Source organism: Microtus ochrogaster, chromosome 6 (assembly GCF_000317375.1).
Source record: "Microtus ochrogaster isolate Prairie Vole_2 chromosome 6, MicOch1.0, whole genome shotgun sequence".
In the NCBI taxonomy this organism is placed as follows: domain Eukaryota; kingdom Metazoa; phylum Chordata; class Mammalia; order Rodentia; family Cricetidae; genus Microtus; species Microtus ochrogaster.
Window position 1 is genome coordinate 40,064,052 of NC_022013.1, and position 18,887 is coordinate 40,082,938.

Genomic DNA, 18,887 nt, shown 5'->3' on the forward strand with positions numbered 1-18,887 from the left:
GGGGGGAGGGCGGGAGGAGTGGGAGGCTGGGAGGAGGCGGAAAATTTTTTTTCTCAATAAATAATAAATAAATAAGATGCTGTGCTGGTTCTTGGGCTGGTGGGAAAGAATTATCAATAGTCTCACTCAGTCATGGACCCTGTGTGCTGTATGACCAAACCTGCAAGGCACAATAGTGACATGACTCTTAAGGGGTAATCAAATACTTTCTAACTGGATTTGAGGTCTGCTCCATAGGAGAGAAGTCATGTCTGGTACTGTAAACATGATCAAAAGCCAGTGGTTGGTGAGGCTACAGATTTTGATGGGGATGACAGCATGGTTTTGGTTTGGTTTGGTTTAGTTTCATCAGTAGACATGATGGCTTATCAAATTATCTTGCCAATAAGTATGTTTATCCCCATAGATAGTGCTGGTGTCAGCTTTGATTAAGTAGCTTCCATTTTCAATGAGTAGAGATGACGTATAACTTCACCATTGGTCAAAGTGCTAAGGGTCAGGCATCATTGAATGTTCAGCCATCCATAGCACTTTTCCCAAAGGCTAGGTAACATTGCAAAACAGAGGAAGGAAAGAACGTAAGAGACAGAGGAAGGGGTAGAGTGTGTGGAAGGCTGTCTTTTGGGCATGAATGACTATTATCCTCTTGAACTCTTCGCATCTATGATAACCTATACAAGACAACACGCAATCAGGATGGGAACATCTGGTCACAGAGTAGGATGGGGTTCATGAGGCACTGCTCCTCTCTGAGAACCTACAGCCACCTAGTAGGTAGTACAGGAGAGACACTTTCTTGAGTAAAGTAAGCACTGGTTAATTTCCCATGGTTCTGTAAATAGCCCTTCCCCCATGTTCCTATAAGTAACTCTAATGAAATCCTTTGGTTCCCAGAAAAAGACAGAAACAATAAAACATGAAAGTACAAGGGAGTACACATACTAGTCATCAAAAAGAAAGGGACCGGCAGAAGCAGGAAAAAACAATGAAAGGTAATGAGGAATGGATACAATCAAACACATTATAAATATGTTTGAAGATGAAGTGAAGCAAATCATTAGATACACTAATAAAAGCCTAAAAATAAACATATGGATGAATGAAAAAATAAAAGATAACCACATTGTGAGATAATCTTTCAAAAAAAATACCCAGCAAAGATATGACCTTCAGTTAAAAGTCAATGGCTTTCAGACTGAATAATTGTAAGGATTGTAAAAATCTGAATAAAGCCTGTAATACTTGAGTATTATAATATTCTTGTAATGCTGTACCAATGTCAGTGTCCCTGCTTTGATAGTCTACTTTGGCTATATACGATGGGTGAGGGGGGAAACTTAGTAAGAGGCACACAGAACTCTGCGTAACAGTTTAGGGATTTCTTATCTTAATTGTGTCTAGTTTATTTTAAAATCCAGGGCATGTTATGGGGGCTATGGTGATGCATGCCCTTAATCTCAGGACTCTGAAGGCAAAGGAAGGTGGATCTGTAAATTCAAGGTCAGTCCGGGCTACAAAGTGAGACCCTATCTGTAAAAAGAAATGTCAGTAGACCTTATTTTACGTACAGTTTTCATTCCAGGAACTATCAAAGCTGTCCCCAGGGAACCTGGTTAGTATATGGTCACTTTTCCTCAGGGTGTAATTACTGTCAGTGACCCCACTTGCAGTTCTGGTTAGGCAGCAGCTTCCACTCACTGGCTTCTCCCCTCCTGCCACTGATGGTAATGGCAGCAGATACTTTAGGTTTCTGTGGTATTAAGACATCTCTGCCCAACTCTCCATACTAACCACTCAAAAAAATGCCTTGACCCCCACAATTAGCTCAGACCTGGAAATCTTACTACAACTAAGTTGCACAACTGTTACAGTGAGTGTTCATAAAACAGAAGGTTTTCCCTCATTTCTTCTAGCGAGGCTAAATAACCAGTCTTCCTGAGAAAAAACTATCTGCCAAGTGTGCAGTGAGAGATATGAAGCTAATGGTTTGACTGGAGTTTTTTTTTTTTTTTTGTCTTGCTTTTCCCCTTTTCTTCTGTGCCCTATAATTAGAGATTTCCAGAATACTGAAAGGAGGAGAATTTAGATCCACTTTCCCAACACGCACAAGCTTGTGCCATGCAACTGGTGGCTTTCAACGAGTGATTAATACCATAATGTCTGATCAAAGCCAATTTAGTCATGTCATAGCAACACAGGCTTCTCAGAAAGAGTGGGCAAAAATGGCAAAGTTAGTCTGAAGTTCTTTGTCACTTCTGTCTGTCTGCAGAGGGTGACTTAAAGATAGTTACCATTAAAGCTGTGGCATCTGGTGGCCAGAAGGAAAGGGATTACACTTCCTAGGCAGTGACATAAGGCTTCAGAACACAGTGCCTCCTTCTCAGAGCTTGCTTGCTCCCTCTCCACTCTCCCATTCTGCCACTCCAACCCTCTATTCATTCTGTTGTACAAAATGAGGAAGTGGCCCTCTACCTCACAGACTCACTGGGAGGATAAAATGAGCAAATGTATGTAAACCACAGGCAAATGAAATGAATAAGATAATGTATTGTTGTCTGTAACACTGATGCTCTCCCAAAACTGCCTCAACTCTGTGAGAGGCTTGGCTCTGTGGAGAGTTCTGACAAGTTTGGAGCAGGTCAGTTTGTTAAGCAACTATTACAAGGATGGTATGTTTTCCTTATGATCAACAATGAGGTTTTAATTAAAAATACAAAGTGCTTAAAGATCTAATCCACTATTTTTTAAAAACTAAAAACACTGGTCATTGCTTTGTCTGATGCTGGAACCACAGTTTTCTCCATTATGCTGGATAAATAGGTGTTTGGAAAACAAAAACCCCTGGCCCTGTGTCCCTCACCATCCTTCCCAGACATACATAACCACTCAGACAGTGCTGAAGTTCTGTTCCTGAATGACTTGGATGATGCTTTTCTTCTTTAACTAAAGCCAGGCAAAGCTTTCTATCACCCACAGGCAGAGAAAAATGAAGAACAAAAGGAATCAAAATAGATAAATGCACCAGGCACGGTAGCACATGACTTTAATCTCAGCACTCTGGAGACGGAGGCAGGTGGTTCACTGAGTTGGAAGCCAGCCTGGTCTACACAGGGTTTCAGGTCAACCAAAGGTACCTAGTACCTGTTTCAAAACAAGCAAATAAAGGTAGTTAAATGTATGAGACCTGTATAAGAAATGTCCCCCAGGCCATGTGACTTTAGCATAGAAAGACTGGGAGGTTCTTCAGTTAGTAGGAAACATAAATGTGCACTCCCAGACTCAGGCACCGGTTATTAACTAGTTGAATTTCTCAGCCCAGGTGTATTGTGGAAGATTGTTTTAACTAATCAAATGCATTACATATGTTTATCCTGCAGAATATTAGGTTAACTGTGTACCGGTGTGTTCGTTACTTTTGGCATGCTGCATTTGTTTAGTTATGTACAGATGTGCTGCATGTGTTTCACCTTGCCTGCCTTAGGCACCTGATTCTGTCTAATAAAAAGCTGAATGACCAATAGATAGGCAGGAGAGGATAGGCAGAGCTACAAGACAGAATAAATAGGAGAAGAAATCTAAGTTAAGGAAGAAGAAGGAGAGAAGGAGTGAGATGTCCAGTTCAAGATGCCCGACATGAGAAGTAGCATAAGATACACAGAAAGAAAAACAAAAAGCCAGGAGGCAAAAGGTGGATGAACAGAAACAGGTTGATTTAAGTTAAAAGAGATAGCCAGAAACAAGTCAAAGCTAGACCGAGCATTTATCACTAACAAGAAATCTCTGTGTCATGATTTGGAGCTGGTTGGTGGTCCAAACGAAAGAGAAAGCCTGGTACACAGGTGCATAGCTACAGGGCCTGCTTAGCAAGTCATAGGGAGGTTCCTGGTGCCATGTGTTGGAACCCATGCTCTTTCTTTGGAACTGATTTTTTTCTCTCGAATTTCTCTTTTAGGTCTCTAAGCTTCTTCCTAAACTCCCATATCTGCCTTTCTAAATGTTCACTCTAAACCCACAACCACATACAGAGCCCACGCCAGAGTTTCAGAGAACGAACAGAGTCCAATGGCTTAAAATAAGACCTCAGAGACACACGAACTACTAATACACACAGGAAGGGGGGAAGGAAATGTTTCCATGAGGTAACACTAAAACCTCTCCAACTCAGCTGAGGCTCTCCCTGGCACTGCCTGCCTGACACCCAGTGTCCTGTATAAATGTTCTGTGAGGAAAACCCTCCTAATGTATCTTCTAGCTCAGATCCAAGCATCTATCTCTACGTGATAGCTCAACACAAGCAAGATACTTCCTCACATAGTGGTGGCCCTGACTCTGAACAACATGGGGAATGCTGTGTGTCCTTCCCTAGTTCTCTAGCTGGACCAGGACTGATTATTTTCTCTTGATGAAAGGATGGATAAGCCAATGAGGACTTTTCATGGCAAACTGGGGGAAGTACCCAGACTGTAGATGAAGCCATGTGCTGGAATTACATAAGAGAACTCCCTATTCATAGACTCTAGAATAACAAAAATAACCAATCCATATTTAAGCAGTTTCTAGTTTTAGCACTAATTTTTCCCATATTAAACTCAATTAAACCTGTGATAGTTTGATCAAATTGATTTCACTTTATGTTTACTTGAATGTTTTGAACTGTTTTTCTGTGCTGCTGAGCTTTCTTTTCTTTTTCTTTTTTTCTCTCATACCATACACCCCTTCTGCTGTCTTCCCTCCCTCCTCTCCTCGCATCCTCCCTCTTCCCTCCCGTCTTCCCCAATTCCTTCCTCCACAGTTTCTGTTCAGAAAAGAGTAGGCCTCTCAGGATATCAACAAAACATGACATAACAAGTTACAATAAGATTAATATTCACTCAGGGAGGCAGGGGCATGAGGATCTCTGTAAGTTCGAGGCCAGCCTGGTTTACAAAGTGAGTTCTTAAGAGAGCCAGAGCTACAAAGAGAAACCCTGTCTTGAAAAGCAAATAAACAAAAATAAATAAATAAAAGAAAAGAGATTAATACATACTTGTTAATCATTTCCCAGATACTTGTTAAATAATATACACATACTATCTAGTTTATTTTTCTTAACAAGATAGTAATTGTCATTAACATTTTTGACATTAAATCTAACTAGGTTTAGAAAACCGAACAACTGGTCTAACTGAAACCTTAAAATCTATCTCAATGTTATATAAAAATACCTCTCTCAAATAGTATGAAACATTAACAGGACTAAGCCAACCCTAGAACTGAGACCTGCCTCATTGCAATTCTTTCTTCCTACATCATTGTGACACAGCAAATAAAATCCTAAAGGGCGAGCAAGATGACTCAGAGCGCAAAGGCACTGCTGCCAAGACTGACGACTTGAGTTCAATACCAGGACCTACATGGTTGGAAGGGAGAAGTAGGAGTACAGCGCTCCTAAGTTGTACTCTCATCTAAACAAATACACACACAGAGCACAGCTGTTGTACATCAGCAATATCTACACACATACATATGCTCACGAAATAAGCATAATTTTTAAAAGACATGACATCCCAAACACTTGAAAATTACATGTTAAGAAATATAGTTATTGACTCGGCAGTGCTGGTGCACTTGGGAGGCAGAGACAGACAGATCTCTGTGAGTTCGAGGCCAGCCTGGTCTACAGAGTGAGTTCCAGGACAGGCACCGAAGTGACACAGAGAAACTTGTCTCCCAAAAAAAGAAGAAAAGAAAAAAGGGAAAAAGAAAGAAAAAAACATAGGTGTCTCAGCAAGAAAGTAACAGGATATAAATGTTGTCTTTTCAAAAAAAAAAAAGAAACGAAGGAAAGGAGGAGGGAGGGAGGAAGGAAGGGAGGAAGGGAAGAGAGAGGAAGGAAGGAAGGAAGGAAGGAAGGAAGGAAGGAAGGAAGGAAGGAAGGAAGGAAGGGAGGAGGGAAGGAAGGAAAGAGAGAGGATGGAAGGGAGGGAGGAAGGAAAGGCTGCAGCTTTGTGAGCAGCATTCACTTTTTTACAGTTCTAGAAACTGGAAGTCCAAAACCAAAACTTTGCATATTGGGCTCCAGCATCTCCTGCTTGCTTATGGTGGTGGTCTCCTCATCAAGCCCCTCTTTTCCCTCTTCCCATATTTCCCAGAGATCTCTGTGTGTTTAAATGTTCTGTTAGGACAGCACCTAGGTGTTCTCCTAGTACGTTATTGTCTTATGGCCCACCTGACTGATCTTGTTTTAAATTAATCGTCCCTTGAAAGCAGCATAGGCATGGCAGTCCCGAATCCAGCGATGAAGGACGGAGTGTGATTGGCTGGGTGTCACTTCAGGGGAAGACAGACAATGAATGCCGGCAGCCTAGCTGTTTAGAGACAGACACTGAGCCAGGCTGTTGGTGAGAAGGCAGCACAGTACCTTTTCCTCAGGGCAACCACCCCATCTGGCCATTCAGCAAGCTGCCATGTACACCCCCAAGCATTCCACATCAATGAACACAGCACACTACTTAATGCTCCACTCCTGTGTTTGCCGCTGCCACCTTGCCTCTAGGAAGCACTCAATCAGAGGAACCTTCCCACCTCAGAGTGGACAAGCAGGCCTGCCCGTTCCCTCAGTCCCCTGCCAGCTTTCTCGTGTTCTTCCCTTGACATGTAGATTGGCTGTTATTTTCCATCCCTGCACCTAAGCAAGTGGCCATTCGGGATATATTTTAGAGTCATAAAATTTTGAAGTTGGAGGAAATACTCTTATCATGCCAGCCATCACTGTGCACTTATAAGCTGCAGCCTAAGGAATAGACAATCGGAGCCACGCAGGGGGACAGCTAGGGGACAGCCCTATACTCATTTCTCCTTCTTTAGACCTCAGTGTGTACAGGAAAGACTTTTAAAATTAATCAAAATTAAAATTAAATGTATATACATTTGCCTTTCAGTTTGGCCCGTATGTTTAGGGACTAAGTTACTAGTTTGTGGTATAGATTCAATGTATGAATTTGAGGGAAAATTGTAACTGAATTTCCCCATGTGACTGATTAAACAAAGTGAATTTACACTGTTTTTCATCTTTTATACTTTCCTATGTTTGAGCCATAGTTACAAGTTGTTTATTTACAAATATGACATGTTTTTGAAACCTCTGTCACTCATACCGCTATGAAATAGCATTACACTGCTGGTTGGAAAACACGCAACATTCATTTTTAGATAATATAGAATATGGATATTCTGTCTTGTCCCTTATAGAAACTGACCAGGTGATTTAGTCAGTGTTATCTAGTTAAACACATCTAACGAAGTACCAAGAAATATGGGGTGCCTTGAGGCTATGCCTGTGGTTTCTCTGCCGACTGAAAGATGCAAATAGGCCCTTTTGCTGAGGACTCCAGTCCCTCTTTAACTGCCAAGTTTTCCTTTATTTTCTACCCATGATTTACTAATAATCGCCCTTCAGGGAATGCTCCATCTTTCCTGTAAGACTAAGAATCCAGGCAAAGCCGCCTGGAAATGCATCTGACAGGAGGAACTGTCTCGCGGGAGCCAGTTTGATTCTAGATGAACTCTTCCCCACTCTGCTTTTCAACCAGCTTCGAACAGCAACTATTTTGGAAGCTTAGGACACTGACCTTGCTTGTAGCAAATTTACATTTGATTTACATTTGATGTTTGGAGGGAATGACAGTAATTCTAATTCAACTAATTCAATCCATCACTCTATAACACGCACATAGTCAAGATGTAGCACAAATGCATTACGGTGCCGCCAGCAGAAGACAGCAGTGTAGACAGAATGCATTTTCTATCATTTTACCCTTGATGGTTCTGGGGGTCATTTTGTCCTCAAAAATATTGGATCAAATTTAAAACAGTGTTGGTGTGTGCTTCAGAGGCACCAAGCCACTCTTAAGTAGTATTTAATATACATTGCCGGCCACAATCTATGTATATTTATTCTGTTCAGGATCATGTAACGTGAAATAAGATTCAAGGTCGCGATTCTCTTCTCAGATGTAACGGGTTTTAAAGATGTGCTTCTAAATACTGTCAATGCCAGTTCTCTTCTGAAATGAGACACAAACCCAGTCTTTTGCAGGATAAAGGGGTCTATGAAGACAAAGTTTGTTTTTTGAAGAAGATACTCTTAATTGCCTTTTGGTTGTGTATCCTGGTAACAGTCTAATGAAGGTTATGAACTCCGTGATACAGCATGAGGTTGAATTTATTTAATAAAACCATCAGATTACAAAGGGAAACAATTCTGATACAATATGGTACTGTGGCAGTCTATGAATATTAAATAATATTACGTGTAGCGTGTTGCCTCTGAAGAACACTAGCGTTGTTCTAAATTTGATACAATGATTGAGGACAGAATGACTCCCAGAACTATGAAGAGTAAAACGATACACTATGTATTCTCTCTGTGCCCTCGTCCTCTGCTGGCACCATAGGCACTTGTACTGCGCCTTGAATATTTGCTACTATACAACAATAGATTGAATTAAGTGAGTTAGAATCATTATCATTGCCGCAAAATAGCAAATGTATATTCCCTCAGCCTTTGTGCATGAGCTAGAAGGTTGCCCTAAAGGCATTAGTCAATCTGTCGGGGTTCAGTTGAGCATCTCCTGTTGCTTTTTAAAATATAAAATTAACAAAAATAATGCTCGGCACTCCCCTTCATTTTGCAGATGAGGAAGTTGGCTGACTGTAACTAAGTCATAACCTAAGAGACCAGGGCGGAACAAGAAGAGAGGTACACAGTGACTTTCCATTTCATGACCTGTCATTACAGCAGGAGAGGAGGGAGAGGGGAAGGAAGGGAAGGAGAGACAGGGGAAGGAAGGGAAGGGGAGAGAGGAAAAGGGGGGGAAGGAAGGGAAAGAGAGGGGAAGGGAGGGGAAAGAGGAAAAGGGGAAGAAGGGAAGGAAGGAAAGAAAGGAAAGGGGAAGGAGGGAGAGGAGGAGGAAGGGAAAGAGAGAGAGGAGAAGGAGGGAGGGGGAAGAAGGGAAGACCTTCCTAGGATGGGGCAGTGCAGCCAGGAGCAATCTCACAGCCTCTGACAGCGTCCCCTCGTCTTACATGACAGCCAGCAGTTCAATTTTGTTTTTGTCTGGGATGGGAAGAACCTATCACTGGGCTTATGATAGCCAGCTGTTCCTTACGAATCTAGTAATTAAAAAAGAAGCATGTGATGTGACTTGTAGATTAAAAAAAACAAAAAACAATTTTTCGGTTACAAAAGGACATCCTGTCAGTAGGACTCTGAAAAATCCTCTTTTTTGTGATGGTTTTATTACTAAGTGTCTCAGACATAACATGATTTTGGTTTGGTTTGGTTTGGTTTGGTTTGGTTTGGTTTGGTTTGGTTTGGCTTTGTATTACTAGGGATGGGACCCGGAGCCTCACACATGCTGAACTTCTGCTGGGCTAACTTCTAACACTGTATTGCAGAATTGCATCAGTTTAATCAAATTCTAGACTATCTTATCAGATACACTAATACTCTGAGAGCCAGGTATGATGGGACATACCTGCAATCCCAATACCAGGAAACCAAGGATCTACAGTGGTCTAAATAGTCAGTTCCAGCCCTAAGTGCCCATCTTAAAATAATAAATAATAAGCAATAATAATAATTTTTAGTTTTCCTCAGAAACTGGAGTGGCGAACAAATGACTGATGTTGTGCTAGGTGAGACCTAAGGACTTCCCTGGGAATCAGCAGGAGACACAGAGGAGGCAGCCAACTTCAGCAGCAATCCCACCAATTAGGACATGAAGAAAACAGATTCCAGAACATCGCCTCTTGGAACAGGTAAAAAGTCATTGAGATCCAGTGAAGTGTAGAAAGAGGCATGGAGTCCAACAGGGGTTTGAAAAGGCTCCATTCCTTCCTACAGGAAAGCAAGCCAATGTGTGACACACCCTGCCTGTTACTAACTAACTTGCCTCAAGAGACCTGAGTCCTAAAAGTTCCTGGGTTTCTATGTATTCCAATTTCTGTGTAGGGTTTGGTCCTGTCTGGGTTTTTGTTTTGCTTAATGCACTATTTTATTTTCAAGGCTTTCAACTTCTTTTCCTTTCTTCTTTCTTTCTTTCCTTCTTCCTTCCTTCCTTCCTTCCTTCCTTCCTTCCTTTCTCCCTTCTACTCTTCCTCCCTCCTTTCTTTCCATCTTTCCTCCCTCTCCTTTTTGGAAAAGACAGAAACAAAAATAACAGAAGACACACACATTCTATGTAGCATCTTCGACCTATTATCTACAGCTAGAGTGGAATCCATAGCCAGTCAGTGGTTGTGTTTTCAAGTCTCATCCTCAGAACCTGAAGAGGCTCTTGACCAACACTGCAGCCTCTAAGGTCTCAGGAAAGCTTCCATCCCCACTCCTGGAAGTGGCCTGGCATCCTTCCCAGTCTCCGGGATCTCACCCATTTACACTCTGTTGGTTAGGACTCCCCTGTAAGTGGCAGTCCCTCACTAGAGAGGCAGCCTTCCTTCTCCTCCACAGATCTGGCACACATGGCTTTGAAGGAGAGATCCTTACCTTTATAAGGACTTTACACTGATGGCAACGACTTTCTTTCCCAAACCATCAAACTTCAATCAGATTATCTGATTGGCAAAGCTGCTATAGTCTCCACCGGTCCTGGCTCCCCCCAGAAGGGATCCTTTGTTTGTTGTACCTAGATCTGCACTGTCCTATGGCTTCAGGCACGGCCACCCCACTTCTACTTTCTCCTCTCATTCGTCTCCATTAGCTCACTGAGACTGACCTGGTAACCATCAGGAACAACCTCCATCTTCCCTAACATAGGGGTCATTTCTGCACCCTCATCCTACTCAGCCTTTGTTTCCTCTGGAATAATCATCCTTCCCACGCTTCCATGATATTATCCCAGAATCTGGTTTCCCATCTAATTTTCTGGTTGTTTCTTTGCAGGTTCCTTTACAAATCCTATTCTCTGTGAGGAGCCAGTGTGAGCTATACTATTTTCACTCTATTCACCTCCTACCTCTTGCCCATCACATCTTCTTACGTGGACCATTTCATCATTTGTCCTTGACAGGAGAGAGGTATCACTACAGACAATGTGGAGAAGTTCTGCTTAACTTATTGCAAACTTTTACATTTTCTAAATTTAAATCTCTGCTTATTGCTAACTCAGAAAATAAATACTAAGTGACAGATTATAATAACCACTTAATAGTTTTAAATGAAGCCCTTTTATTTTGATATTTATTTCTTTGGTTTTGATAGTAGGACCTTGCGCAGGCTCAGCAACACACTACCACTGAACTATGTCCAGCGCTATTGTCTTACTACTCACTTTGACACATGACCTCACTAACTTAACCAAACTAGCCTTTAACTCACTCTATACAGAAACATTGAATTTCTAACCTACCTACCAGGGATTATAAAGCCTGCACCTAATCCTTTGGTTAAGGAACCATTTTAAATTATATTTTTTGCTATAACAAATCTTTCTAAAATGTGTTGGCTGCAACTTCTGAGACTCAAGACTCTACTAAAACTTAGAAGCTATTATTTGGACATGTACACTAAACACTGAAAGCAAAATGCTGTTCAATGGACTGCAGAAATGCCAGGTTTTAATCTTTAAGTTGTGTTCATGAACTCAGCCAATTTTAAAATCATCTCCTTCTTACTTATAAAAGATGAAGGAAAGAAGATGAAACCTATTTGAAGTTGTGGCAGATGCAGTAGCTGAAGGTTATTAAGTGATCATAATCACAGATGAAAGAGTCTATACAGAATGATCTGTATCGTTCTGCATGTGCACACCTTGATGCACTTTCCCCCAAGCTGATTTTCTATAAATTCTGACATAATTGCTCTAAATTATTTCTCTCAATCTGTCTCCTAATATCACATAAAATACAGGTTAAGAAAATCCACAAACTTAATTGGTTTTGTGTTTTCATAAATAGATAACAGAATCTAAAAATGTAGGACACCCTGTCTCGAAAATCCAAAAAAATAAAAAATAATAAAAATGTAGGACATGGTGTGTCTTCCCCTAGACTATCTCAGGCAAGCAGTGTCTTCTGGAATTACAGATCCACGAATCCAACAATTAAATATATTTCAAGCAGGGGTTAAAAACCAGCTTGCTGCTTATGGAGTACATTCAACTTGCTTATCTTGTCAAAGATGTGGGCATGAAGTGTGGGGCAAATGGGAAGTGTGCCAGTTCACTGACTGAAACTCAGAAGCTCCTTGCTGACCTGATGTTTGCAGACCCAGAATGCAAGTCTCAGCTATTGCATATTGCTTGTGACCAGGCCATGTGTATGCACACCAAGACATGTATATGCATACCAAGCCATCCGTATGCATACCAAGACATGCATATGCATACCAAGACATGGTGTAACTGGTTTACAAGTCTTGAGAAGGAGCTTCTATCTTCTTTACTGTAAGCTTCCAGATTGCTAGGGAAAGTAAACTTTTTATTTTGTTCTGCAAAGAATGAAGGTAAATGTTTTATACTAACTGTCTGGCATAATTAGTGATGGAAAGAACCTTAAGACTCCAAACAGTCTAAGAAACTCCTCTGTTTTCTACCTGGATGTAAGTCCTTTGGTTAAATAAGTATGTATTATCATGATTCATAAAAATCATTCTTTAACATGTCTATTTCAGTTTTGATAAAATATCATGAGTTATTTTCTTTAAAGCCATATGTACCTGATTAAAATACTAAGTAGTTCAAAAACTCTAAAATTACAAATCAGAAACTAATTTCTCAGTCAGGCTGAGTGTTAGTGCAACGTCCCAGTTACAAGGGCAGAACAGCGGATCTGCTATGGGACTGGATTTTGGGACAATGTACTTTTCTTTGCCTTCCTTCACAATTTTTCAGTTGACCCCAGTAGGAGGAGGCTGACAACCACAAATAAAGCCCATCAAAAAACAGGGACTATGAACAAACCCCCTGGTCTAATGAAATATACAAAGTCCCTAGGGATGGATGCTAGGGACACAGGCTTGGACAGAGAAGCTAATTGATTTTTCCCAAATTTCTCTTTTCACATCTATAAATGTAGATAGTAGTAACTGCTCTGCTAATTCATAGTTATTAACCACCCTCCCAAAGAAGAATGGAATTTCTATTCATTTTGTTGTTGTTGTTGTTGTTGTTGTTGTTGTTGTTGTATTGGGAACTGATCTTCAGTTTAGTGAATGCTTGAAAAGCAAATGATCCACAGTGAGCTACATCCCAACCTCTCCCCCCTTTTTTAACCTTTAAAAACACTTTAGACAGGATCTCATTAAGTTGCCTAGGTTGGCCTTCAACTTAATGTGTAGCCTAGGCATGCCTTAAACTTGTTAACCTCCTGTGTCAGCTTTCCAAGTAGCTAGGATTACATGCCTGTAATACCAGCCTCAGTTATGAATGAAGTTCTTATGTAGCTTTTTAATAAACCATATAGCACTATATAAATAGAAGATAATAATAGAACTCATTTTTTTTCAGACTAAATGATTGGGAAAATAGCTCATACGTAGAAACAAAATAAAAAAAATATGTTGAGTCCTGCAGTCATGAATTTTCTATATTTGAGAAGAATGCTGGAATTAGACATGTTAGAGACACTTTTGTACTAACTCGAAACCTATTCTTGCCTAAAAGTCCAAAATTTGCCTTTAGACTTCAAGGCGAAGCAAAAAGAATAGAGGATGAAGGAAATGAAGGCACACTGTTCCCAGCTACACGTACTAACAAGCAGGAAGAAAAAAGGTGAGGGCTGTCCATTATCTTTTCATTTTAGCTCACCCACAGGTGTCTGTTGAGTTGTCTAAAGATATTTGATTTAATTAAGCAATTAAACTGGTAGTGCAGCTTTTCAAAACTGCTTACAGTCAGCACTGAGTTATTTGCATTTGTTTGAGAAGAGAAGGAACTGTATTTAAGATTGCTATGTGTGTATTTAAAGTCACCCACAGGAAAACAATAACTGAGGCCTACTATCAAGAGCAGCGAAAAGCATGCTGCAGCCCCAACCCTCAACACACACACACACACGCATGCACGCACGCACGCACACACGCACAGGTAATGGCATCAAAAGATCAGAAGAAATCTTCTATTTGCTGCCTTCTCTGAAAAGAACCCCAGAATCACTCCCAGTTCCCCAGCTCTTTGTTGCGCCAGTAGTCAAGAGGTAGAAGACGATGAGTTAGTTGGTCAACACTTAAGCTCATTCCACACGCATTATTGACAAACATGGGCATTCTTTTTACAAGACTTTGTTATGAGTGATTGTCACACAACCAGCTCTTAGCCTTTGCCCTACTTGCCTACATTAAGCAAGTCTGAATCTCTCCAGAACTGTGAGAAACACTGCAATGTTTGGGGAATCTTTTCAGAATCCTCTTGCACTTCCTCAATTTTGGCAAATTATGAGTCTATGAGAATATGATTTGCTTTCATGTTCTTGTGCATTCCCACACATTGTGAAGGGAAGTCCCACGAAACACTGAAACTAAACCCCTAAAAGATATGTCTATAGGATTTCTGTCTCTACATCTGGATCAACAAGACCCTTGAGATTCTTCAAAATCTTTGAGGATATCATAAGATCTCTGATGATCTCAACTATAGCTGTTCGGATTCACCATGCTAAAAGTTAAATCTGGGAGAAAGCATTAAAGTAGCATTCGAAGATGCAAACATCTAAATAACCATTCTGAACATTTGCCAAACTTCTTTTAGAAAGAGATCCAATTGTAAATAAGGTAACAGTCTTCCTGTAGTGGCTGAATCACTGGATTCTCTGCTTATTCTGTATTCTTATTCATAGCATCCAATGTAATCGTAGAGCCAATGTAATTGTAGGCCAACTCAAATACCTTAAGCTGCTTATGAATGGATATATGTTTCAAAAGCAAAATGACAAAGAGTAACTAGTATTCTGTGACATTTTGTTAAATGTTTTGAGGATCCTCAACATACTGCATTATTTTTATTCCTATTTTACAGCTAAAAAATAACAATATAAGGAGATTAAGTAACTAGGTTGCTTATGACCTTATCACTTGAAAGTTGTGGAATTTTTGTCAACGTCTGGAAATGCACCCTTAAGACTGAGTCATAATGAGTTATACAAACATTAATATAATGGCTCTAGATTAAATATTACTTAGAATATGAAAACTTGTAATTTATCTAAATATTCAATGACAGATTACTGCTCAATCCAGTATATCTACAAACTGGACATAGTTCATGTAAAGTGTCATAGTCTTTAATCTCTACATGGTATCTAACTTCTAGATGAGACTCACAGTATCTAAAAACTATGGATGAATATAAAGTCACAATTATAAAGCATGTCTTAATAGAATCATGTAAGCCGGTCTGTGGTGGCACATGCCTTTAATCCCAGCACTTGGGAGGCAGAGGCAGGAGTGAGTTCCAGACCAGCCTGATATACAAGAGCTAGTTCCAGGACAGGCTCCAAAACCACAGAGAAACCTTGTCTCGAAAAACCAAAAAAATAGAATCATGTAAATCAGGAGAAAGTACCATAGAAAATGACACTAAATTCAACTTTCTGAGTGTACAAGTGAGAGTCCATATTACATAGGAAGATGTGTAAAAGCATATGAATGCAAATCCATGGATTCTTTTTCTCTATTCTACATCTCTGTAAGCTGGATAATCAACAACACTAAAAGAGTAAATAAATAGATGAAAGTCATTTAAAACTTAATCCTTGGAGGAGAATAAGTAATTTTTTCTCTTTTGTTCTTTGCAATTTTCTATTATTTAAAAAATTTTGACAGTGGGTGTGAATTACGTTTGTAATAGGCAATACTATTAAAACTCACAATTGGTCTGGTAAATACAAATTAGAAAGTTAAAAATAAAAGTAGACTATATACAGATATACTTCATGATCCAATAAACAATTTGCATCAATTTCTGTTATGTTTATTATAGTTAAGTAAAAAGATCCATCAGAAGTTGTAAAAGATAACAAGTCTCATACTTCATGACTGATTATTATTGAGGTTGAGTCTAGAATCTATGTCACTTGCTTTCCAGGCAAGTGGCTACTCACAGCCCCAAGGTGCTTAGAATTCTTAAGTATTGGTGAACAATGGCCAGTGTGGACACTAGATTGTTGACATTAGAATATGGACAGCAAGGCAGCCCTACACTTACAAGTAGACTAGTTTGCTACTTAACTTTGATGTATGATCAGAAAGCCTACAGTTCTAGGAAATATCCATTCCTTTGGCAAAGGTGTGAATTTCTTTCTTTCAGATCTGTGTGCATTGGAAGAGCGTACATACATTATCCCGGGAGGGTTCCAAAGTTCCCAAAATGCTTGTGAAGGAGTCAGTGATCAACGAGAAAGAAAATGGATAAAAGAAATATCATTTAGGAGCATGGTAGGGGTGTGGTGGTAAACAGAAGGGGAGGAAAAGGAACCCTGCAAGTTCTGTCTTCCTCTTTTTTTAATTCCTGGAACATGTCTATTAGTATGTAATGACACAGCTTCAGGACTCAGCCTTCTGAGCGACAGCAGGAGGACAGATAAGGTGCTAAAAACATGAACTTTACCAGTGGCTGAGACATATGTGTCAGAACTTTATTTTTCCTATTTAAAAATAAGTATGAAATGCTATGAAAATAACTTATACTGTTAGAATGAGAGTTTCTCTTTCCATGAAATATGTTTCCCATGGAGGAAGGTTGTAGAACTTTGAGAAAAGGCCGATTAAATATTTCTCTAGACATTTCACAATTATTGCCTAATTTAAAATTTAACTCTTCCTGAACTCAATAAAAACAAAGACCCAACTTCACTGACAAGGTCCAGTACACCTGGGATATAATTTCAGAATCAATAGGTTTATTTCATTAAATTTCCCGTGACCCTCTTTGACTGCAATTCCAAATTACCCAACAAACGGAAACAAAACAAAATATACCCCCCTTTCCCAAATTAGAATCCCAGATATAACATTTAACCATTCTAAGGGGCATGTCTCTTATGCTCTCCACCCCCTTCACCGAAAGCAGTATAAACTTCAGCCGAAAGCAGGAGCATTTTTCTTAAGCTAGTTTTTGAAGTGATGAATATATAAATATAAAACTGAAAAGACAAGTTGTAAAGAGCTTAAATGGGTTAAGTCACTGTTATTTCAAAACCAAATGCTTTCCCCCTTCCTTCCTTCCTTTGAGCCCCAGTTCTAAAATAGTTTTCACACTCAAAATTCAAGCATGCAACTTGATAATGTATTTTCGAGAAAATTTTTGACCTGTTCTCCTGTCAGGATAGATGAGTTACCAAAAGACTAGAGGAAATAGCAATGCTTGTTAGTTCACGGTTAGTTTTTCAGTATTGTTCATCGCATAGCACAGCAACACGTTAGCTACCCAAGAGCTCTCTGCATATGTCACTAACATAACTCTTTTTTTAACAATTAAAATTCAAATGAGTCACCAAACTGCCCCTAAGGATTTCCATTGTCAAGCAACATACAACTCAAGTTCAGGAGTCCTCAGGAGTCACTGGGTGGCATCACGTGGAACACAAAGACCCGCCAAGTCACTTCTCTATAAATACTAAATTTCCCAGCACCCGCGGAAGGAAACAATTTCTCCCTTTAATTCAGCCTGCTCTTGGGACCCAGAAAAGCAAGTCCTCCGGAGTGAGAAGAGGACTGAAGCCGGCTGGCTCTGCAAATCTTTCCCAAAGGCAGAGGAGGGAAAGCAGTGAGCTTTGATCAGGGGTGGCAGCCTTCCTTCTCGGCAGCTGCCCACAGATACCTGGGGAGAGTGCGAGAGGGAGCAGGCAGGGAGAGGAAATGCTTACAGTTCCCAGAGTTAAATGAGACTCCTCCTCAGGCTTCTTGGTGCCTCTAGCTTTCAGTCAGTCAGGATCCCCACACAGTTCCGACTTCAAGAAAGTCTTTTCCCACTGGGAGGAGGGGCTAAGAAGTGGGCCGGTCTCACTGAATGGATGTTAAGGTGGAATTCAAGCCAGGGCGAGCTCTTCTGGTGAAGGCTAACATCATACATGTGCGTGTTTAATTTTTAAAGTCGGGCCTTTAAAGCCATAAAACATGCTTTAAAAACGTGTGACCTAACTGGTCCTAGATTCTCTCTCTCTCTCTCTCTCTCTCTCTCTCTCTCTCTCTGTGTGTGTGTGTGATACTGCGGCTTTTGCCCTTAAGCAGTCACTACTTCCTCTTTTTTTTTTCAAAAGAGTAAGAGCTAAGTTGAAAAGATAATGAACTATCTTGAGCATTTTTAAAATCTTTAAAAAGCTACTTTCTAAACAAACACCACAGATGAAATACACACATTTTACAGCTGAATAATTTTGGACCACTTTAAAAGTCAAACCCGCTCAAGCTTTTCTCTCCAAACTCAAAACCTCTGAAAAGACACTTCGAACAATAGAACACACACGTTCAGACTTAGAAACAACACCAAACCTGGCAGAATCCCAAGTTGCGATATCATTTGAAGTATCTGATGACTTTGATGAGAAGAAAGTGCAGGTATTGCGTCCCTTACAGAGCAAGCTTGCTGGTAACTCATACCTGTAATCCCTGCACTTGGGAGGTGTGAGTTGAGGGCAAGTCTAAGTAACACATTGAAGCCATATCTCAAAGAAGCAAACATCACAAGAATCCATAGAACACTGTTATCCTAAGGACCCTGGACAGGAGCCTTGCAGAACTCTGCTTTATCAGCAATGGCCACTATCTTGCCCCTTCCTCCCAACAACTCCTTCAATCATCTCCCAATTATTATCTTCAATGCTTTTTATTTTTTTTCCATTTTATTTTATTTTATTTTATTTTTCTTTTTTATTTATTTATTTATTTTTTATTTTTTAATTTATTTATTTAA

At 40.1% G+C, this 18,887-nt stretch overlaps 1 protein-coding gene across 1 annotated transcript in view; it reads right to left on the reverse strand.

Moving 5' to 3' along the window:
- The window catches only part of Pla2g4a (phospholipase A2 group IVA), a 156,754-nt gene extending 138,801 nt beyond the window's left edge, over positions 1 to 17,953 (reverse strand). Inside the window, exon 1 of the mRNA XM_013346713.2 lies at positions 17,842 to 17,953. The gene's annotated coding sequence lies outside the window, so the exon portion shown is untranslated. The remainder of the gene's footprint in view (positions 1 to 17,841) is intronic.
- Between the last annotated feature and the right edge of the window lie 934 nt (positions 17,954 to 18,887).